Source organism: Mus caroli, unplaced genomic scaffold (genome assembly GCF_978045245.1).
Source record: "Mus caroli unplaced genomic scaffold, Mus_caroli_1 scaffold_15, whole genome shotgun sequence".
NCBI classification, from domain to species: Eukaryota; Metazoa; Chordata; class Mammalia; order Rodentia; family Muridae; genus Mus; species Mus caroli.
Window position 1 is genome coordinate 111315320 of NW_028227270.1, and position 23754 is coordinate 111339073.

The 23754-nt window shown below is 41.2% G+C and overlaps 1 protein-coding gene across 3 annotated transcripts in view; it reads right to left on the bottom strand.

Moving 5' to 3' along the window:
- The window catches only part of Larp4b (La ribonucleoprotein 4B), an 82919-nt gene extending 61038 nt beyond the window's left edge, over nucleotides 1–21881 (bottom strand). The window contains exon 1 of one of the 3 annotated variants that reach the window (XM_085831298.1): nucleotides 21861–21881. The gene's annotated coding sequence lies outside the window, so the exon portion shown is untranslated. Of the gene's footprint in view, nucleotides 1–21516; nucleotides 21813–21860 lie in introns of those variants that run through there. The other 2 variants (XM_021180161.3, XM_029468571.2) reach the window with 2 other exon arrangements.
- Between the last annotated feature and the right edge of the window lie 1873 nt (nucleotides 21882–23754).

Consider the following 23754-nt stretch of genomic DNA (forward strand, 5'->3'; position numbering starts at 1 on the left):
CGACAGTGTACTCACACACATGAAATTAATTAATAAAAAAAATTAATCATTAAAAATACCAAGATGTTAAAAGAGTTTAGTGCTTAACATAGTGGCATATGGCTACAATTTTAGCATTTAGTAGTCTGAGACCAGAGGGATTTTTTTTTTGTTTTTTTTTTTTGTTTTTTTTTGGTTTTTCGAGACAGGGTTTCTCTGTATAGCCCGGGCTGTCCTGGAACTCACTTTGTAGACCAGGCTGGCCTCGAACTCAGAAATCCGCCTGCCTCTGCCTCCCGAGTGCTGGGATTAAAGGCGTGCGCCACCACGCCCGGCTTACCAGAGGGATTTTTATCCTACTTTATAGGATAAAACTGTCAATCAGATCCTGACTGGGGCCATTTTTCAGTCTTATCACTGAAACTGGAACTCTAGGCATTTTCCCCACTTCCTGGTCTGCTACATATAGTGCCTTTGCTGCCAGATGGAATATATGGCCTCAAACTGAGAGCCAGAAACCCCTCCCTCCCTTTAATTACTTATTAGGCAGTTTGTCATAAGAATGGGAAACACTAATACAATCTGGAATTTGTTTTTTAAATATGCTAATAAAATTTAAAGAGGGGAAAAAGAAACAAAACCACAAGGACAGCAGATCAATGGCTGCTGAAACCAGATAGTACAGGTCAGCTGAGTGAGGTTTATGAAACTGTACTCTTTACTTTGTATATTTAAATCTAACTAAGGAAAATATGACTTAGATATTACTGATACTCAATTAAAATGTCACATTTATTTATACTTAAAATGTGTCCTGATGAAATCAAAGGAAATGTGCAAAGCACTTTTTTTTTGTTTGTTTTTGCTTTTGTTTTTTTGAGACAGGGTTTCTCGGTATAGTCCTGGCTGTCCTGGAACTCACTTTGTACACCAGGCTGGCCTCGAACTCAGAAATCCGCCTGCCTCTGCCTTCCAAGTGCTGGGATCAAAGGCGTGCGCCACCACGCCCGGCTGCAAACCATTTTTATGAACAATAATTGTGTTGGCTTTTGCCATAAAAAGGAAATAAGACACTCAACTACAGAAAAGCAGAAACTAGTACAATCAATCACAACGATTTAAAAATTGACAAAACCAGCAAAGTAAAAAAAAAAAAAATGATATGAAATGATAAACAGTAAAGTTGTAACTAGATTTTTAAAATTCACATAACTTAGTAGTTACTTAAAAAACAAAACTAGAAAGAAATAAGCAAAGAGATTGACCATGTGTGATTAAGGTTTCACTTCTTGCACAGATAGACACACTGTAGCAAGGATACAACAGTACAACTCAGTCCACTGATGCATCTTTCATTATCACTCAAACACAAATGACTCACTACAGTGCTGACCAAGTAAGTACTGTATGCCCTTCGCCATCAGCATTCATACAATGACGTTGACCACGGTCCCTTCTCAGTCTCATGACTGGGACCAACTAGCTAAGGGATGAAACACAGGGAAAGTACTGGACGCTACTATACAGTCCCATGCTTCAAGAACTCCAACTTAATTTCTAAAAGTTTACCAAAAAGGAAAAAGAAAAAAAAGGTAAACGAGGGGCCAACAAGACGGCTCAGAGGGTGGAAGTACTTGATTGAGCACAGGCCTGATGCTTTCACTTGATCTGGGGATCCTAAAGGGCGGCAGAAAAGAATAAACTCGAGAAAGCTGTCCTCACTTCTACACATGCACCCTGGCATGGGCTGGGGTCACACAGGCACATACACACACACATGCAACTACATACACACACAAAAATAAACTTTGCAAGTTAAAAAATAGTCAATGAATAATATTCAACTAGGTAAGTAAACAGTTTTTCTGAATAAGAAAAACAGGCTATTCACAACTGTACAGCTGCCTTAAGTACTGTGTGGATCCCTGGGCAATCAATTTTAAAAGCCAAATTGTGTTTACTTTTAATGTCCAAATGTATTTATAAGTGAAACAGTTTACCTACTAGACTCTGGCTTCCTTGAAACTAAGTAAACTCATCGAGGGGGGGGGATTGTCAAAGTAGATCTAATGGAGAGTTATTAAAATAAAACTCTAGCATTGTAGGGCTGAAAAGAAGGCTATTTCTTAGTGTTATTATTTTTCTATTTCTAGGGAGGAGGTGTAAGGAAGTGAGACAAAATAGGAACTGGAGGGTCTCATTCATCTGCTCCATGTTGCTAGATCATACTCCCTCATGGCTGTCAGCATCATTCTGACATATCTAAAATGTGTAGTCTGGTTTTACACACACACTCTACACACAATGTCGAGCTCCTCAGGGGAGGCGACTCTGCTCCTTTCTTTCAACTCACAGATTACATACGAATTCATCTTCAATAGTGGGAATATGTACAGAGGAAAAGATGGCTGTCTCCAGGAAGGCTGCTATTCTAGCTCTTTGTTTTTACAGACTTGGTATCTCTATAATAGTCTCCTTAATGAGTATTCTTATAGTAAATGTGTTATTCAAAGATAGTGGCAGATGAAAGAAATGAACCCAATCTCAGTACAGTACCTAATTGTTCATTTACTCTGGCACCCAGCACAGGTGTACTCCTAATCAGACATGGCCAATAAGCTTCAAGATTATTTTAAATTTCCTTTTATGCACGCACACCTGTGCTTCTACTGAAACAGCTAGTGGTAGGATTCGAGTTGTTTGTGCTGGGGGAGAGGGGTGATAAAATCAGACACAGATAGAACAATTTATTAGCAAAATCTGACTGGAAAGGTAATCAATTCACAAGAAATATACCAAATAAAACTGTATTTTTAAATGTCACAATAATAAAAATCTAATTTAGAACGTATGACTGCTTTTGTGACACACTGCTAGGCCCCAGAGAAACCTGGGGCAGACTGCACTCAGTACCATGGCTCCTCCCAGCACTTCTCACCACCCACCTACACCTCTCCAGCCAGAGGCCCATTTCCTTTTCCCCAGCTTCTGATTCCTATAATAACTCAGGCATTCTGACTGCAAACTCTCTTGGGGTCTTGGTACTCTGCCCTGGGCCTCTTGGTCCACTTGCGCCACTTCTCTCCTGGTATGATGGATTCTGTATGCTCAGACCAGGGAGTGGCACTATTAGAAGGTGTGGCCTTGTTGGAGTAGGTGTGTCACTGTGGGTATGGGTTGTAAGTCTCTCCTGCTAGCTGCCTGGAAGTCAGTATTCTAGCAGCCTTCAGAAGATGTACAACTCTCAGCTCCTCCTGCACCATGCTTGCCTGGATGCTGCCATGTTCCCACCTTGATGATAATGGACTGAACCTCTGAACCTGTAAGCCAGCCCCAGTGAAATGTTGTCATGGTGTCTGTTTACAGCAGAGAAACCCTAAGACACATGGTGTGGTTTCAGTCTTTCCAGATGCCTCTGGCTGTCCTCTCCCTCATATCTACAATAAAACACTTCTCCTCAACTATACCTAGGAGCCATCATGTCCTCATTTTCATTCACAAATTACTAAAGGACACTTTTTTTACTTTTTTTCTAGTTGGCATTCTTCTTAATATAAACCAACCAACCAAACCAGACCAAAACGAAACAAAACAAAAACCCTGAGAATTTGGTTCATCTCATTAGGTTAAGCCTCTGTTAGGAAAGATGTCATATTACACATTAATATTCTGACAAACCCCGAATCACCACTCCAGTATTGGTTTATAAGGAAACCTAAAACAATCCCCTGCAGGATTTGGGAGTAGGAGTGACTCCTATCTCTCATTTTGCATGTGGCTGTAATAGAATGTAAATGGCTCTGTAAGTTTGCTTCCAAAAAGCTACAGCATGTGGACAAGCACAGCTTGGCAAGATGGAGCCCTTCACCCCTCAGAAAAACCTCTTCCTTTTACTCTGTATTGTGCTCCTCTTCCAATAATCATGAGAAAGTTGTTTCTAGGGCTGGAGAGATGGCTCAGTGGTTAAGAGCACCGACTGCTCTTCTGAAGGTCCTGAGTTCAAATCCCAGCAACCACATGGTTGGTGGCTCACAACCATCCGCAATGAGATCTGACGTCCTCTTCTGGTGCATCTGAAGACAGCTAGAATGTACTTAGATATAATAATAAATCTTTAAAAAGAAAAAAGTTGTTTCTACAAACACTTCACACAATTTCACATGAGTCTGAAAAGCCAGGCAGAAAAGGAGACAACCCCACTAGGATTATCTCAGGCTTGACTGATTCACATATCTTTCTTGGTCATTAGGGAAATACCATTACCAGGAAATGCCATCCCTTACACTTGACGTCTCTAAAAGGTTTAAAACCATACAATTATTTTTACTTAACCTAAATTGGGAAAGTATGTAAGAGAGGAAAGGGGTTTAATGAAAATGTTAAATAAACCTCATGTTAAAAGTCAATTGTCTCTCAAATCCAGCCTGCTTATAATACACTGACATTTGTTTACTGATGACTTTTTTAAAAAGAACCGTTCCCTACGTTTACTATCCCATGGTTCGGCATGGCTGACCTAGCAATCAGTACACAACCATTTCCATTAACAAGTCAACTGTGCCTGGCTTGTCTGTGTCTTCCTCCATCATGGCTTTGAGCTCTGTCTGTTACTTGGTCCTGCTCATTTGCTGTCACTGTTGTTGCAATCCAATTAATGTATGTGCTTCTGTTTACTCAAGCCATTTCTTTAAGAAGATGAACATAGGGTGGTGTACACCTGTAATCCCAGATATTAAGGGGTGGAGCATCCTAAATTAGAGGCTAGTCTGGACTACCTGGCTAGACCATGTCTCAAACAAGTCAAACAAAATACATATAAAATCCAAAGAAAGAAAAGAATAACTTGTCAACATTTCACATGTATTACAACTATCCTTATAAAGGGCAAGGCTACCTGACTCCAACTGTTTCTATCTGTGCCCTATATTCATCACTTCTTCACTGGGCAGCTTTACTAACTTTTTTTTTTTTTTTTTATTTGAGTAGATGAACATTTCCTTGAGACCACTGACAATTCTCACAAAAATCTTCAGTCATTTACATTTGAAAACAAAGAGTTCTAATGAACAAGGCAGTGACATTAGTACATGCTTGTCCCACAGAATTCAGAATCAGTGGCTACAGAAGACCTTCAAGCTTCAGATACCTTCATTTTTAAAAAATATTTATTTATTATTATACATAAGTACACTGTAGCTGTCTTCAGACACAGCAGAAGAGGGCATCATATTTCATTACAGGTGGTTGTGAGTCACCATGGGGTTGCTGGGATTTGAACTCAGGACCTTCGGAAGAGCAGTCAGCACTCTTACTCACTGAGCCATCTCGCCAGCCCTTAAGATACCTTCTTAAGGAATCTCTAGAGGAGGGCTAGAGGGGCGAGGAGGGGTGGGGGAGATTCATGGCGGGGAAGAACATTTGAAATGTAAACAAATAAAATGATTAATAAATAATAATAATAATTTAAAGAAATCTACCGTGGAGAACTCATCATCAATTGTTGAATGGGAAAAAATCTCTATTCACCTCACCTTTTGTCTTCAAAGGCTGCACATCATCCATCCCAATGTATATTTACAATTAAGACTCTCAGTCGACAAACAGTGAAGGTTGAAACTTTAAGCAAACTTAGGTGTGAGCATTTATTTATAGAAGGGAACGCTAGAGTTGAAAACAGCTAGAGGTACTGCAGCCTGCCCTGCTCAGAGGCATGTCTATTCTCAGGAATAAAGCTTGAGACCTAAAACCTGAGGCTTCTCATCATTCCCAGCTGGTTTGGAGGTTCAGCAAGAGAACACAACTACGGAGAGACGCTCCACCAAAGATGAGTCCTGCTCTATTGCAAAAGTCATCTTCCTCAACTGAGCACACAACTTCAGAGGAACACATGGAACAGTAAGAACATCCACCCAGCCAGGTCGATTGGCCAATCAATCCTGGAAGCAATGGATCAGACTGCCCTTAAATACCTATTACAGCCTCTAGAACATCTGTCTTCACCTTTTCTGTAACACATTAAGTGATTAGTTTCACAACAAAAAACAACTTTAATATACCTGAAACCGACAGCATTTTTACCTTTTTATCCCAAGGAAGATTATCCAAATACTAAAATGTTCCAGTTTCTTAGAATGTTCAATCAAAACTTCACTTGGAAAAAAATACTTCTATATGAATCAGTCGATCAACCGAAACAAAGCGAGAGTGCCTTGAATGTGTAGTGAAGGCTGTGAAACCCTCCAGACCATGGAGCTCTGGAGAGGCGAGCAGTTTCTTGCTGATGGCAAAGCAGATGGCGGTTACAGAAATGGCAACTTCGTCTTCATAGCCTAAATTACAGTCCTGACTATATGTCCTCAAGTCTTGTTTCATGAACACGCAAATCGCCTTCCTTAAAAACTAAATGCCAACGTGGGTGCATACCTGTCCTCGTACTCGAGAGGCAGACGCTGATGGGTCCTATCTCAAAAAACCAAAACCAAAACCAAAACCAAAGCAAAGCAAACCGCACACTAAAATGAGCTGAGGGATAATAAGAGGTTATACCTGCAGTCCCAGCTACTTGGGAGGAGCAGGATTTACTGTGAGCCCTAGTGTCCAACGCCAGCATAAGTAACAACGTGAGACTGAATAACTGAATAAACAACTGAATAAGTAACTCATTTAACAGCATTAGAAATGATAAAACATCTTACTTTCAGATATATATGAATATGCAACCTTAGTTCTCCGTTTAATGTTTGTATATAAATAAAAGTATGTAGATATAGTATCTATATTTAATATTCTAGTGAAGTGGAAGTATTCCCTAGCAATTATAATCTTATAAAAAATTATACCTCCTAAGTAAAGACAAGGTGCCTAAATATAGACTAGATATGATGGGGGTTTTAAAAAAAGAAAAAAAGGTAAACATGAAAATAAATGGGTTTTGGCTACACAGAGAAACCCTGTCTCGGAAAACAAAACAAAAACAAACAAACAAACAAAGTGAATGGGTTTTTATTACCAGAAGTTCCTAAATTAAAAAAGTTTTGAGAAAAAGCCAAACAAGTAACTGGAGGTGCAATGGTTCTGTAATAGTCCTGTAATAGTCCCTACCTATAGTCTGGGTCCTATTCTGTCTTTCCCCATCTTCAACATTTCCTGCTGTAACTGTTTCAAAAAGCCTGAGGCTGGAGAGATGGCTCAATCATTAAGAGCACTTGCAGAGAACCTGGGTTTAGTTTCAGCATCCACATAGCAGCCCACAGGTTCCAAGAAATCTGACTCCTTCTTCTGGCTCCAAGGGCACTGGGCACTGGGCACATATGCTCAGGAAAAAACACTCATACATAAAAAAGAAGTCTTTTTTTTTTTTTTTTTAAAGTAACCCAATCTTGACTCAAAAGAAAAGAGGTGTGAAATGAAAGGAGCCAAGTCAACCCTGACTGGATGACCTTGTTTCTGAGAGCCAGTCTCTCTAACATAACCCTCTCAGTCTGTTCCTTTCTCCAGCCTCGCCAGCCATTAGCAATCTCTCCCCTGCAATACCACTGATACAGCACAGCACAGCACAGCACAGCACAGCACAGCACAGCACAGCACAGCACAGCACAGCACGGAGTCTGCTCTGCCTTCTCCCCCTCTGGCCTGGTGCTTCTGCTTCTGTAGCTACTCTTTCTTAACCACCCTGAAATGTTCTTCCTGTGTGCTAAGCAGAGTAAGAGGCTCTGTATCCCATACAATTAAAAGGAACTGCAAAAGCAAATAGGTAGTTACAAAAATTAATGTGTGCATACTTAACTTGAACTTGTGTGTGTTCTTTCTTTTGATCTTTACCCTAGACCCAGTCCTTGTATTGATGTTCTTCTTACATAAGCCAAAACACATCACTGTTTCTTTAAAGCACATCTAGTACAGATGGAGAATTATCTAAATACACAATATTTATAGGACTATTCTCCTGTGTGTGTGTGTTGTGTGTGGACACAACCTTTCATGTCACCCTCAGAAAACACATTAGATGCTACAGGAACTGCCAAATAGGTCAGGCTGACTGGGCAACGAACCCCACACATCCTCATCACAGCCTCCCCAGAGCTGGCCTAGCCAGCACAACACCATACACCCAGTTTTTCTTTTTCCTATTTTGTTTACCTTATCTTATATGTATTAATGTTTTGCCTGTATGCATCTATGTGAACCAAGTGCATGCCTGCAGATCTCCTAGAACTGGCATTATGGATGGCATTATGTGGGTCCTGGGAATAGAACCCAGGTCTTCCACAAGAGCAACAAGTGCTCTTAACTGCTGAGCCAACTCTTCATGTGTGCTCTAAGTTATCTCCCCAGACCCTCCACTACAAACATAATTTTTAAAAAACTTTTAAAAAAGATTTATTTATTCATTTTTTGTATATGAGTACAATGTAGCTGTCTTCAGACACACCAGAAAGGAGAATCAGATACCATTACAGATGGTTGTGAGCCACTGTGTGGTTGCTGGGAATTGAACTCAGAACCTCTGGAAGAGTGGCTGGTTCTCTTAACCACTGAGCTAATCTCTCCAGCTCCATTTGCAATTTTTTAGTGGAAGAAAACATTCAAAATTCTCTCTTGACTACTTTGATTTCTAAGATACAGTATCCATTCACAGTAATTAAATTATGTAATTGCAGTAGCAGAGGGTCAATGTGAATAAGGTTATAAGGCTTTGGTAAAGAGATAACTCTGCCAGGAGAAAGACCCCTACCAAGGAGGTGCCTACCAGCCATAATGCAGCATTCCGCAGGTGCCCGAGATCTCACAGGAAGGGTACCAAATCTGGTAAATGCAACTGGGAAGATGTGGCTCTAGAGCTCCTGCCTCTTCTTGAATCAGGCCCCTGTGTTCACTTTCCACAAGGCTAGTTCACAACTGTATGCTAAATCTCAATACAGCTATCTAATCAACACACAGTGAAATATTTATGGTTTGGCTGACTCCTATATATCAGTTGTTTAAAATAATGAACCCTATTGCTCTTTTAAAACATAAAACCCCTATTGGAAGGCTATGCAAACAACCCAATTAAAAACCTGCAACTAGATTGCTGTAGCCTCTTCTCAGAAAAAGGGTCATTTCTAAATTCCAAGTGTTATTAAATTCTTCAGAAAGCCAGCATCTCTGAAACTATCTTAACTTCGTGCTTTCTTACACCTTGTAGAATTCTAGAAGGCAAGTTGGTCTTCCTAAAACACGGGCCTCCTCAGATCAGCTCTAAATCTCTAGCCTGCCCTTGGGATGAAGTACAAATATATAAGCAGCTATTTGGATGTTACTTTTCTTCCTCCCATCAAAGCCTGAGTTAATTATTTTATGTCTCTTACTAGCCCTTTTTACCCTGGAATATGGCATAGCAAATTATGATCATCCGAGCAACTCCAAAATTCTGTCACAGGGAAAGACATCTGTGCCAGCCTGCCTGCCTGTTCACACTGTGCTCCTAACATGGCCTAATAGAGTAGAATCCCACTAAGTGTGCGTCTAATAATTCTTTTCTGTGGCAATAAATGTGGGAAGACTTGCCTACCAATTAAAATAAAAAACACAGGAAACGAGATGGTTCCAAATAAACCTTCACTCCAGTTGATGGGTTACACACAAAAGACAGTAGTTGTTGTAAGTTAGGGTAAATTTACTTTGAATAAACTTTCATCTTCATTTTAGTCTCTAGATTTAGTGTTGTATGCATATGTGGGCATACAAGAATGCACTTGAGATCTAAGAGTTACATATCAAAGAGTGACATTAAAAATTAATTTAATATTAAAACAACAAATCAGTAAAGAAGTCTCTTAGTAGCAAACACATACTAAAGCAATTATTTGTATGGGAGGAGCAAGTAAAAATACTGTTTTGAAAATCTGCTCAAAGCTTATCCCACTGGAAAGATATTTAATATAAATGACCAGGCTAGAAACGTGCAAATACATTTCAGCCTTTCTCAAATAGGCTTCATTTCCATATTGCAATTGTCACTAAATTCTTCAGAAAAATCAACTGAACCAAGTAACTACGCCAAATTCTCCGGACTCCTTCACAGTGAGCATAGGTTAAAAGGCGCATAGGAAGTGTGTCCCGAAGCATGATGATGCCTGGGAACTGCACTCCTTCCCTACCAGGCACAACAACTACATTCCCCTGGGTTTTCTCATCAACAGCACTGTGAGGACATCTTAGAACATGGAGACAATACAGTACCTGGTACATAATGTGTCTAAGATTCCTGAAGTACTGAAATACCACACTGCTCACAAAGCCACAGTATCAAACTGCAAACCTCAAGTAGTAAGCATAGCAATTGCAGACATGTTAAAAGTTTGACAAAGTGTAAATGGTACTATTAAAACATAATGAATAGCCAGGCGTGGTGACGCACGCCTTTAATCCAGCACTTGGGAGGCAGAGGCAGGCGGATTTCTGAGTTTGAGGCCAGCCTGGTCTACAGAGTGAGTTTCAGGACAGCCAGGGCTATACAGAGAAACTCTGTCTCGAAAAAAAACAAAACAAAAACAAACCATAATGAATATCCTCTAACATGTACAGAAGCGATACAACATTTAAAAAAAGAACTGACATTCCAAAATAAAGCAGAATCAAATCTTACTTTGGTTTAGTACTTACTGTAAAAGGTCCATTTCTATTTCACAAGTGGGTTACAACTCGAGGCAGTTAGGATTATACTCCCTTTTTAGTAGATAATATGCATCACATAGTCAATTTTTAGCAGAGAATCCACATCAGTATTTTTAATTCCAATTAACTGGATAGGGTATGGCTCACAATAAGAACTTGCCTACCAGTGAGAGGATCTGAGCTCAACCTTTACGACCATGGTTTTGTTTTGTTCTTTAAAAAAAAAGAAGCTTCCTATCAATACAACCGTTTATTACTAATATTCAGTGCGGTATTAACTGCAGCTTCTATGATAACATTACAACGTCTTTCTCTTTTTAAGATGGTCTTGTTATATAAGACACTCTAGGATTAAACTTGGAATCCTCTGTCTGTTCTTCCTGAATGCTAGGACTTGAGATGGGCAGTCCCTACCTGGCTAGAGCTTTCGCATCTCGCATAAGCCCCAGATATACATTATCGTATCATCTTAATCCAAGATGTTGAAACAAGACCTTTTCTTTTTTTTTGGCAACGGGTTAAGTATTGTCATTACGGGCTTCAAAGTATGAAACTAGAAAACATCATCATTCCTGTCTTTCTGAACTGGAAAATGCAGAGCAAACGGTCTTCTGGCCTCAGGTGTTGTGAAGAATGAGAAACAAATCAATAGATTCAATCTTCAGAATTATAAGACAAGCACACTGTTGTGAGCTATTATAATGTATTTACCGCTCTAATTTTGTGGGAAAACAATTGTTAAACTGAGATCCTGACACACACAGCAGCTGTTTGACTTGAACACAGCAAACAAAACCACAGAAAAGTTCTCCAAAAACTCACATTTCCTCTAGCGCAAATTCCTCCTTTTAAAAAATATGGATGCTGGGCTTTGTATTCATTCGCCTTTAATCCCAGCACTAGGGAGGCAGAAGCACAGGGATCTCTGTGAGTACAAGGTCAGGGTAGAGCTACAGAATGAAACCCTGTGCCTTTAAAAACAACATTAACAAAAGCCATGCACAAAAATGCAAGCTATGACACTGGACCTTTGAACCTATCTATACACATGTACCTATGTTAGCGCCAAGGATACTAAAATGAACAACTGTATGAATACTTTAGCAAGAATACTGTAAAATTTATGTGAATTTCTCTTGAGATACTCTTTCTTAAAGGTGAACTATAATCTAGTCTGTTTATATGAATTGGATGTTAAATCACAACACAATCTGAATCAAGGATGCTAGATATTCTAGAATGACAAAATCCTTAATTTTCCTTGCATACATACATACAGTCACATACTACACAACATAAAGTTAAAGATAACACAAACATAATGGTGACCCTATACATTACATAGGAGCTAAATATTCAGGGTAAGGGCCCCTGGAGAAACACTTCAATAAGAGTACTTGATGCTCTTGTACAAGACTGGCATTTGATTCCCAGCACTGACATCAAGAGGATTACAACTGTCTATAACTCCAGCTCCCGGGAATCTGATACCTTCTTTCTGACATCGGTGAGCACCTGTACTCATATGTACAAACCCTGCCACTACCTTACCTCAATTCCAATGAACAATTAAAAAGGAAGAAAAAAAAAGTGTGCGTGTATACACCCACCCACCCACACATATATGAATTCCAATTGCCTATTGCTACTGTAGATATTGTAACATATCTAATTGCAACATATTACTCACCATTGTAGCAATGCTGATGTAAACAAACCTACTGTAGTACCAGGTATTTAAAAAAACACATGCAATAATGTACAGATAATAATAAATGATTCTTACTAGTTTATTTATTTACTACACTATTTATTGAGTATACCATTTATTTATTTTTTTTAGATCTTACTATAAAATAGCATGCCATGCTTTTTTTGTTTTTTTGTTTTGTTTTTCGAGACAGGGTTTCTCTGTGTAGCCCTGGCTGTCCTGGAACTCACCTTGTAGACCAGGCTGGCCTCAACCTCAGAAATCCACCTGCCTCTGCCACCACGCCCAGCTAGCGTGCCATGTTATATAGGCACAGGTTATGTATTACACATCTCTCACTGTAAGCCTTGACTATAACAAAAGGCTATGTGAAGTAACGAGCCTATCCTGTTTGTGCTAAGCATTCTGAGGTATTCAATATAGTAATAATTAAACAGTCTAACTGCATTTCAGAACCTACCCCATCATAAACAACAAATAATACTACCTCAATCTTTTTTAAAGCTTCTTTAAGAATATGCTTTTAGGGTTGGAAAAACGGTGGTTAGATTAAGAGCATATACTGATCTTTCAAAGAACCTGAGCTCCACCCCTAGCACCCATATGAGGCAGTTTACAATTGCCTGTAGCCTGTAGACCCAATGTCACTGGCCTCTCTAGGCACCTACCCCACTTACCCTACCCACAAGCAAATAAATATATATTTTTTAAATTTGCTTTAAAAATTAAAATGGTTCCTTGAAATTCTACAACAAAAATAAAGTTAATATTTTCACCAATGCCAAGGCTGGTTTTCCAGGCTTGCAAGCGTTCTGACTGAGCAAGCAGCTAAAGAGTGCAGTAAGCCTGGGGTGGGTCCACACTGGAGAAGAGCCAGGAGATTATGGGTTGGAGGCCGGCCGGTCCCCGCTCTGTATCATAGATCCTGGAATGCAAGGAGTTACAGTCCTAACTCTGTCACTAACCAGCTAGCTCTAACCAAGTACAACTTCTGTGACTTCTGAACTCTACAATCCTATGATAAGATACTGGTTTTTTGGCAACTTATAACTAGTTATCAAATTCCAACTGGCAAGAGTGTAGACCAAACAAAACTGGAAATCTCAGAAAATGACTGTAATACCTTAAAGTGATATAAATTTTTACCTAACTATATAAGCATCTAGTAATTCCAGACAAATAACAACAAAGTTAAAACCTCATGAACCAGGGCTGGAGAGAGAGTTCAGTAAAGAGCACTGACTGCTCTTCCAGAGGTCCTGAGTTCAATTCCCAGCAACCGCATGGTAGCTTACAACCATCTGTAATGAGATCTGATGCCCTCTTCTGGTATGTCTGAAGACAGTGACAGTGTACTCACATACATGAAATAAATAAATAAATCTTTAAAAAAAAAAAAAAAAAAAAAAGACCTTCAAAGCTTGGTCTTTGTTTTATTTTATTTAAAAAAAAAAAAAAAAGCAACTCATGACCGTAACTTACTGAGTGCTATGTTACTATTAAGCACTTGGTAACTACTCTTTATAATAAATTTAAGGACACCTCCACATAAACTGAAAACTGGGCATCCAGAATTTCTTTTGCCTCTGCATAAAACTGAGCTGACATTATTTTGGTATACACTGGATATGCAAATATATCAGTACAGTTTCTATCTTGAACTGTAACCTCATGTGCTTCATGAGATATGTGCACTAGATATAACCCACCACCATGAAAACTACTTTCAATAATCTGAAGTTAAAAGGCACAGTACACCAAGAGTGCCTCTAGGTTTGATTGAAATTAATACACTATCATTCTGAATTGGGAGGTATTCTGTAGAAACAATTTGAATTTTCCACATCATGGAGATTTAAATTCTATGACTCGGAGTGCTTCTGGCACTTTTGGTTTTGGCAATTCTAGTTTCCACCTCCAATTTTCTTGTGTTTAGATTTAATTCATCCTTTATTAGCCACTCTTGAAGGACATTTTCAATAGAAGAGGTTTAAGTTTATTAACATATACAAACATAAGACCTGTACAAAAGTACAGAACACACACCAATCACTGGGCACACAGCTTCTTGTATTTCACCCTTTGGTCTTCCTCATGGTTCTCCCCTTCCCTAAAGGTGTAAAGAGGCAAATATTGCTGACTCACCAATTACTCATAACCAACTGGTCTGTACTCCCACTGACCTGTTAAAGGCCAATACTAATTTGCATTCTGGCATGATGGCAATAACTGGGAAAGTATGGGTGTCAACCACTAAGGTAACAGGACTTAATGATTATGCCATGCAGTTTTGACTGAGAATAAAACCATAAGTAGAATTCCTGAGACGCACTGACAGAAAATTTAAATATTATACATTGTCTTTCAAATGTTTTTAACCTCCTAAAAAACATTTTTAAAAATGCTCTTCCCTTTCTGAATATTTAAAGGCAAACTTTTCCAACAGTACTTTAAGTCTACTTTTAAAAGTCTTTGTTCACACAGTCACAACTAAGTGGTTAAAGCAATGAAATACAAGAATCCTCCAGAAAGGAGCTCTCCTGACCCCTTGTAAGTCATTAGGAAGAAGTGCCAGTGTTCTCCAGCTTGACCAAAAGCTTCCCTTTTCCGCAGACCCTGGTTAGAAATGACTGGGAGCACGTTTAGAGATTCCTGTTACTTACTATTACAATTCAAGTGAAAACGCCTAGCAGGATATAAATCTCAACAATGAAACGTAAGGGGATACTGTAATCAACCAAGAGAAAGAAAAGCTCAAAAAAGTCTAAGTCTTTATAGACTAACACCACTCCCTACCCCAGAGATAAGGGCTCATATATATGCCGAGGCCTTGAACTCTTCTTGCTCATTCTGGGATTGTAAGTGTGGTCATCCATCACACCGAACCTACAGAAAGGTTGTACAAGGTATTTTTTAAAATCAATGCTGAAACTGTTCACCAAGAGTAATAATCATTGAAGCCACCTGTAACTTTACATCAAGTTGGCCAAGGGGTTTGCATCCTGTACTGTAATCAACCCACAACAGAAATACAAAGATGTTACTTAAAAAAGAATGTTAATTAGCCTTGATAAAAATCTCAACTAACAATATACTTTTAAACAACTGACAAATACTAGCAGAGTTAAGGCATATTTTTAAGCTATTTTTTAAGCCTACATGAATTTGCACAACACAAACTAAAGGAATCTAAGCAAGTTTCCCTCCATGTAGACTGGAACTGGGCCTTTTCAACTCTGACCAAAGGAAGTAAAAAGAGTCTGCATTTTGCCCCTAAGTAAAATTCATGTCTGTAAGCTTATTACTGCCTCTTCCATATCACTTTCCATAAAGCAGAGCCAGTCTTTTCTGAAATGTTTTCATTTTACTAGCTTTACTTATAGATGTATGTGGGATCGTGCCATAGCATCCATGTGGCGGTCAGGACAACTCTCAGGGACTTGTTCTCCCTTCCATCCAGGTGGGATCTTGGGGTCAATTCAAGTTTGTCAGGTTTGGCGGAAGCACCTTTAATCTGCTCAGGTTACCTCACCAGTTCCCAACAATTATTTTTAAAAGCCAATTCTGATCATGCAGTTCACTACTTAAAAACACTCCAAGAGTTTCCTGATGTTCTCAGGATAAACAACAAAATCCTCAACCTACACAGGGACATCCAAGGCCCTATAAGAGCAGTCACCACCTACTTCTTCCGGCTTTTTCACCTCATTGAGCCATTTCAACATTAATTTGTCACATGCTCTTTGTTCCTGCCCACCTCAAAATGACTACTACGTCATTCTGAGAATGCAGCTCTCATCTCCTTTCTTTTCTCAGTACTTCCCTCCAGGTCCACATCTCTGACCTGTAGGACACCGTACTCTTATGGGTTAAGTGGCTGCACTCCTGCTTTAGTGGACACGAGGTACACTCAAATGAAGACCAGATATTTTGCTTTATTCATTATCATAGATTGGAGTTTATTAAATTCCTCAGGGAGCAATGCTAGAGCACTTGCCTGAGACAAACAGGGCTTACTTCCCAGCAACACCCCCCCCCCAACATACACACACACAAATCATTTATGGCACTTTATGTGTCTAATACAGTTCTGAGAACTGGATTCATACCAATAAATAAATTTTTTTAAAAACCCCTTGTATATGTTAAGGAGTTTATATGAGTACAGAAAACAGACCACAAATAAATACTGTTATGGCATGTTACAGTACCATAAGTAAAATGAAGGAAAAGTACAGGAAGAAAAGGAAGTAAGAGAGCCACACGACATAATACATACCACAACTGTAACTATTAAGGAACCATGTAGCTGTCACCAGCATCTGAATGCCACTGTACATGGCATTAATACCATATGAAAAGTATGTTAGAAATACTATAATTGCTTTGGGTTTTGTAAAAATAATTTAATTTTAAAGCAAAAGACAGAAAGAAAAACAAACAAAAACCTACCTAAAGTGGTTATGTTTAAAAACTAAAAGGCAGTGAAATCCGAGGAGTCCCGGAGTTAAGTTACTGCACCTAAGCCATTTTATCTATTACATACAGTTATGAAAGGTCAGATAAAACTTTGTAAAAGTAACTTTAGAAACCAAAAGAAACTTGACAATGTATCCTTTTCAGGTGTCCATTTTTGTTAGCAGACATATGGTCAGCAATGTCTTTTACACACCTGGGAGATGTCCCTAGCCATGCTTCCATCCCTCATCACACCAGGGCTTCAAGCGGGAAAACCAAGTCAGAAGCTTCCACGAGACCTTCCCCATCCGCATGCCCCTGAGCTGTGTAGTCAGTGAGACGACAAATCAGACGCGCCCAGTCTGAACTCAAGAGTTGTCAACGAGACCTTCCCCATCCGCATGCCCCTGAGCTGTGTAGTCAGTGAGACGACAAATCAGAAGCGCCCAGTCTGAACTCAGAGTTGTCTTCAGGGGTTATTCAGGGTATTAACAGACCAAGCAAAACTTAAAAACAAAAATTACATTTTGGGGAGTGGGGTGAAGCATCCGATTTCAAGAAAAGAAACCAACAAGAGCCAAGACAGCAGCACCGTGGGGGAAGGGAGGAACAGAGGAGAGGAAGGCCTAGAAGGTGGGGCAGACAATGAAGAAACAGTGTACAGTAGGTTACAGTGGGCAAGTCACAGATCTTAGAGCAGTCTTGATAAGTTTCTAGGAAGGGTCAAGCAACCAGGATGTGCCTGAAAGGCAGTATCTGGATGGAGATGGCAAAAACAGTTTGTGTAAACACAGGACTACTTAATTTTGATCAAGCAAATGAGAACCACCCTGAATAACAAGCTTTAAGGAAGACTTAACACACAAACTTCAAAAGGATATTTTCAGTGACAACCGAGTCTTGTATCAGTGAATATTAAGCTACCTCTAAAAAAATAGCAGTATGTTTTTCATTTGTGCTAGGTACAAAATATGTTAAATGCCTAGGCCTCAGAAGTTAGCTAGGATTGTAGGTACTGCAAGGAAGAAAAAGATCACAAAATCAGCAGCACCACTCCAATACAAATAGGGGTCATGACAGCTTCCACAAAAAAGAGGTGCAAAGACAGACTTTATAAAGGCACAGAGACAAGAGGTGTGGGGGAAGAGAGCAAGGAACAAAAAGCAAGGAAGCACAGCTAATAATTTTCCCCATTCCAAGGAAGACACCTATACATGGGAAATGAAGCAGCTTGTAAGCGCAATATTAAGGGGATAGTTCCAAGTCGGACTTTAGCTTCCTTCTCTTCTGGTTTTGTTTCACATTTATATATTTATTGTGTGTGCAGAGGTCAGAAGATAACTTGCAGAAATCAGTACTCTCCTACCATATGGTTTCTAGGGACTGAACTCAGGTAGGCAGGCTTGAGAGCAAGAGTCCTCATCGGCTGAACAAAAGGCCCCTTCCTTTTCTTAAGGGAATCTAGAGGCTTGCTATTCCAATTCCATGCCCTAATAAGAAAATCCATTTCTAATTAAGGTAACTGCAGAGAGTATCAGCTCCAAAACATCAACAGGTCTAACAATGAGCGCAAACTCACTAGCCTGGTGCTAGCCTGGTGGTACACGCTTGTAATCCCAGCTACTGTCAGGCTGAGACAGCAAGATAAAGGCCTGGGGGTAACTTAGTGAGGTTTTTTTTTTTGCCTTAATTTAAAAAAAAAAATTAATTTTTAAAAGAGGGTTGGGAGTATAGATCTTGCCTAGCATAACCAAGTACCAGGGTTCAATCTTCTGTACTGCCAAGTAAATCAGGGGAAAACATTTAAACTAAACTGAGGTCTCATGAATTTAACCCTCAAACAGTAATGGGCTCACTTACTGTGTACTCTAAAATTAACTCTCACAGAAAAACAAAAACAAGCCACAACAAAACAAGATTTCTTCACATGAAATAAATAATATAAGCAAACTGCAGCATTAACCCTTTTTAACAGACTCACTTCCAACATCTGCATTTTAAGGTTAAAATGGTTCAATGGTGGAAATTACAAAAAGATACAATTTTTCTGCTTTTACTAATGTGAAATTAAGGAAGGAATATACTTTAAATCTCAAAGTATCCACAGGAGCACTGTATGTTAGTTAAACACTGTAAACTCCGCCTTTAACTCTGTAAGAGCAATTGGGCTTCACAGGAATTAGCCTATCCTATGCAGCAGACCATAAAAGACCATCTCTTCTCACTAGAAGAGGAGACCCAGACTATAATCCCAGTTCATATTTCAGCACAAGTATGAATGCCCCATGACATAAAAACGACAATGAGAGGAGTCTATCAGCCCTTTCTTAGCTGCTAACATGACCCATGTCTAAAAGTGTTTGTAACTCTGAGCGCCTGCTGCTTCTCGAAGGCACTGTTTACTGTAATTACCATTAAACTGTTATACAGACTTTCACTTAACATTTCAGAAGTTCGTTTCATAGAACGTTGTGAAGACTTCTTCATGAAAACAGGTGGGTGAGTGAAATATTTGTTTCCACAGAGTTTACATCTTTGTCAAACTTTGTACATATTTAGGTAAGTCACATATATTTAATTCTTCAAATCTCAGGATTTTTTTCTTTTATACAAAATGGGCAAGCCCCCAGATCATTACTATGAAATTGCAGCTACTTCATTTCAGCTACTCTTCTACAGAGTGTGGAAAAATGAATGCTAGCAAACTTCTACACCCATTATAATCATCTATTTTCTCTCTGGAGCCTACTCACATATAGTATAGCTCCCTTCTCCAAACTTATATGCTGCCTCAGAATCTGTCTTCTATGCCAGAGGCATGTGATCAAGACATGAGTAATAAATTAAAATTGCCACCTATAAGGTAGAATATCAAAATTAGGAATTCAGTAACAAAAATAGCAAAAAGCAAACATCTGCATGCTTCATGCCTACATCAGTCTTATGAGACTTCAAAATTTTAGTCACCAAGAAAGTAAGTTTTTTGTTTGTTTGGTTTTGGTTTTTTTTTTTTTTTCAAGACAGGTTTCTCTGTGTAGCCCTGACATTCCATCTGTAGACCAGGCTGGCTTCCCTGCCTTTGCCTCCCTAGTGCTGGAATCAAAGGTGAGCTCAGGATAGCTTCTAATGACTAAGAAGCCATGCCGTATTTATCCATATAAATAAGTCAACTCAAGTCACATTAGTTTCCAAAATATGAGATGAAATATATTTCTAACTAGTGAAAGTTTTAAGGGAAAATGTACTAAAAAAATAAACTTTCAGGGAGCATTCTACTTTAGCAATTCCCAACAAATCTCCTTAAACTATTTCTTGTACAATTTGATCACAATACTGGATTCTGGTATATTAAGCACGAAGAAAAAAAGCCTCAACCATTTCAACTTCTGTAAATTAACCCTGACTGTAAATAAGAGGTGCCAACCAAGTTAGGGGAGTATAGAAATTGCACATAATATACTAAAAGACCACCAAAAACAAAAACCATCACCCTTTTCTCCTCTTGTGGTCTTGCAAACACCAACTCAAAACAAACTGCAAGTGCATTTTAAATATTCAACTCAATTTGAAAAGGAAAGCAGCTAAATATCCTAAAAGAAACAAATGTAGTTGCTATTGCCTCTATTTAAAACTCCCTTGTTTGACTGTGTGCTACAAACTAATTCCACTGCAGCCACGGGAAGCCCTCTCGTTTGTTCAGTTATGGAAAACTTCAAAGTTTCAGTTTATGATTAAAACAAAGTATTCCAACGCCAGTGAGAAGGTCTCGAATGGAAGGCAGATTGAGATCATTTTTCTCCGGGTCGTTTTCTCACATTTTGAGTCAGTCCAAATTCAAAGCCACCTTACACCAAAAAACGAGGGGGGTTAACAAGATTACATTCACTGAAAGTCACAAGATGCAATGACCTCAACTCTGAAACAAACTTCATGTTCTACTGTACACCACCGAGAAGCAGGTGGTTAAGAGGTTCCTGGCCGGTTACCATGAGTCTTCACATTTAATTTTTATTTCTTAACTATCTCAAAGTCGGACCTGCTCAAGTCTATCGAGTGTAAGGGGGAAAAGGGAGCAGCATTCCAAACACACACTCGAGCAACAGGATCCTAACTTCCTGGTTCTAAAGGAATGCGATTCCCTAATGAGCCATCTCTCCCCGCAGCAGCGAGCACGGCTGTCTGGCCGGTCTCCGGCGGGACCGAGGGGGGCGAGGCCCCGGGCGCCGCACTGCGGGTCCCCGGCGCCCGACCGCCTGCCCTCGGGGCGATGGTGGCCTGCGACCCCAGTCCATTCTCCTCGTGCTGCATAGGCAAACCCCCAAGAGCCTCGGAGACGCGGCCTCGGGGAAGACTCTGCACACGTCTCACTTCGCTCCAGTCCTCCCCGGCCAGGGCCGTGTCAGTCAGGTCTGACCCCGGCCCGCAGGTCCTCCCAGGTCCAGCGTACCCCGGGCTACCGGGGCCACAGTCCAGCCTGCCCTGCCGCTCCCTCCGCGGCACTGCCCCTCTTTCTGTCCTCCCCAGCGCCGGCCCCAGCCCGGCCCCGGCCCTGTGCCGTTCCCCTCCCCGCCCGGGCCCGGCCCTGCCCGCCACTGGCCCCGTCCCTCCGGGAAGATGGCGGCCCGGTGACAGGCTGGTGGAGGCGCGGGTCCGAGCACGGGGCGCGGAGGGAGGCCGCCCCGTCGGTGACCGAGGACCGCCCCGCTCACCTGTCAGCCGCCCGCCCCGCCCGACCGGCCGCCCGCGGGCTCGTCGCCGCAGCCCCGGTGCCCGGCGACCGCGCAAAACACGCGGGGACGGCCGAGGAGGGAGACGGCAAGAAAAGGCGGCACGGCCGGGCCGGGCCGGAGACAGCAAAGAAGAGCGGGCGCGGACTTGGCAGCGACGGCAGCCGATCCTTCCTTTTTCGGGCCCGAAAATGTCTCAACCTCGAGACTCCAGATCCCCAACGCTCCTTCCCGTTCGCATGAGAACACACAGATCCCACTTCCGGGGCCCTGCGGAAGTCCCACCCCCGCGCGGCCCCGCGCCCTACCCCGGCGCCCTCACCCACCCGGCCCGCCGACTGGCGTTTGGCGCCCAGGAGAGCCTAGCGTCATGGCGGCGCTACGTAGTGATTGGCTAAGAGGGGACGCGAGTCCTCCCTTCTACTTCCCCCGGCCTCTCCGAGCGCACCCATCTCGCGGCATCTGTGATTGGCGCGTGCGCTCACGACGCCATTTCCCCCCACCCCCACCCCGCCCCACCCCGCCCCGCCTCGCCCTGAGCTGCTGCGCGCGCCGCACACCCCGTCTCTCCCCGCCCATTCTGCAAACCCCGCCCTGTAGCAGTCGGAGCGCCAGTTGTAGGCAGCTTAGCGTCTAATGAGCAAGTGCTGGGGTGTGGGGCGTCCCAGGCTGGTGGCGTCCTGAAAGCGCACCCCTCGCTCCGGACCCGCTGTCCCCAGGACCTGGACCCGTGTCCCGCATTTCTCTACAGCTTCCCCGACTTCAGTGTGGGACAAGAATGATTTGGATAAGCAAAGAAACCTGCTCTTGTCGCTTCCCAGAGAATTGAAAATACTAATACCCTTCCTTTATCGATTTTCTTTTTTTAAAAAAGGAAAAACGTATATTACATTTACTTTACTTAAAACTTGCTGCCTACTTATCTGCGTTTATGCGCCGGTTGCTTATTGTCTATAAATCATTATTCGAAGCCTTACGAATTTTTCCCGAATGAAAAGGCTCTCTTGGAACTATATCCATGGTTACCATACCATACCATGGTTCTGCTCATTAGTTTCTAGGAACATTTTTCAAATACTGAAGAGTGCATTTTGGAAGAAGGCATCTTGGACTCTCGTGTATTGGGTCTTTTTTGTGGGAGTTTATTCTCTTCCTCCCTCTGGGTCTTGACGCTCAAACTCCTGGTGTTTACACTTCAGAGCAAAGGCCTTAACCAAGTGAGCCACCTCACCCACCCTCTATGTGACACCTTGTTGCAGTTACTAGGCTTACTGTTTCCTAGTTAAACATTTTCACAGGCATTCTCACAGTGTTTAGTCTCATAGTAACTATTCTCACAGTATTTCTTCTTCAAAGACCAGTTCTCACTATTTTAACACAGGCTGGCTCGCATTGATTGTTTTGCCTCCCACCTCCAGAGTTGGAAGTACTGCCTGGCACTATGTGCCCTACTCATTGATGTGTTAATTCTAAAGATAATAAATTGTAAGTAAAGATTGCCTCTGGTACTGGAAAGCATATACAACATTAGTACCATCGATACCTTTCCCTTCCCTGGTAGTTCTGCCTGCTGTTAACACCTCAGGGTATTTGGTGTCAGTAAATGCAACTGGTACACCTAATCCAGAGCACCAACAGGTATGTCCTTCAAATATATCTTCTCCATCTTGTCAACAAAGATCTTCATGGCTCCGTGTCTTTCCTACAGGATAACATTAAGTACTATTGCATAAAAAGAAGGACTTTCACAAACTAGTGAAAACAGTCTATTTCAGCCCCGTCCCTTACCTTTCCTGCCCTGTAGATTGAGACACCCTAACTTTCCAATTACATTAGTGTACTAAGAATTCTTAAGACATTAGGTGAGTTAACTCAGTCTATGCTAGAATAAAGCACAGCCTGTACAAAGTTTTTACTGAAAGCCAAGTCAGTGTTTAATAGGTGGTTTTTCCTATAAATCCCCTGGGATGTGGTTCAATGATAGTGCCTGCCTGACATATGGAAGGCCCTGGCTTCCATTCGTAGCATGGAGAGAGAAGGGGAGAAGGGGAGGAAAGGAGAGGAGAGGGAAATAGAGAGAGATGAGAATCTAGGATCCAGAGCATCTTAGGTCCTAATCACTATGATTCTGTTTCCCTCATACGCCCACCCTCTACTTCTGATCTATTCTTGCTTCTCTCCCCCCCCCTGCCTTTCCTGTGATCCTATCTCCCTTCTAGG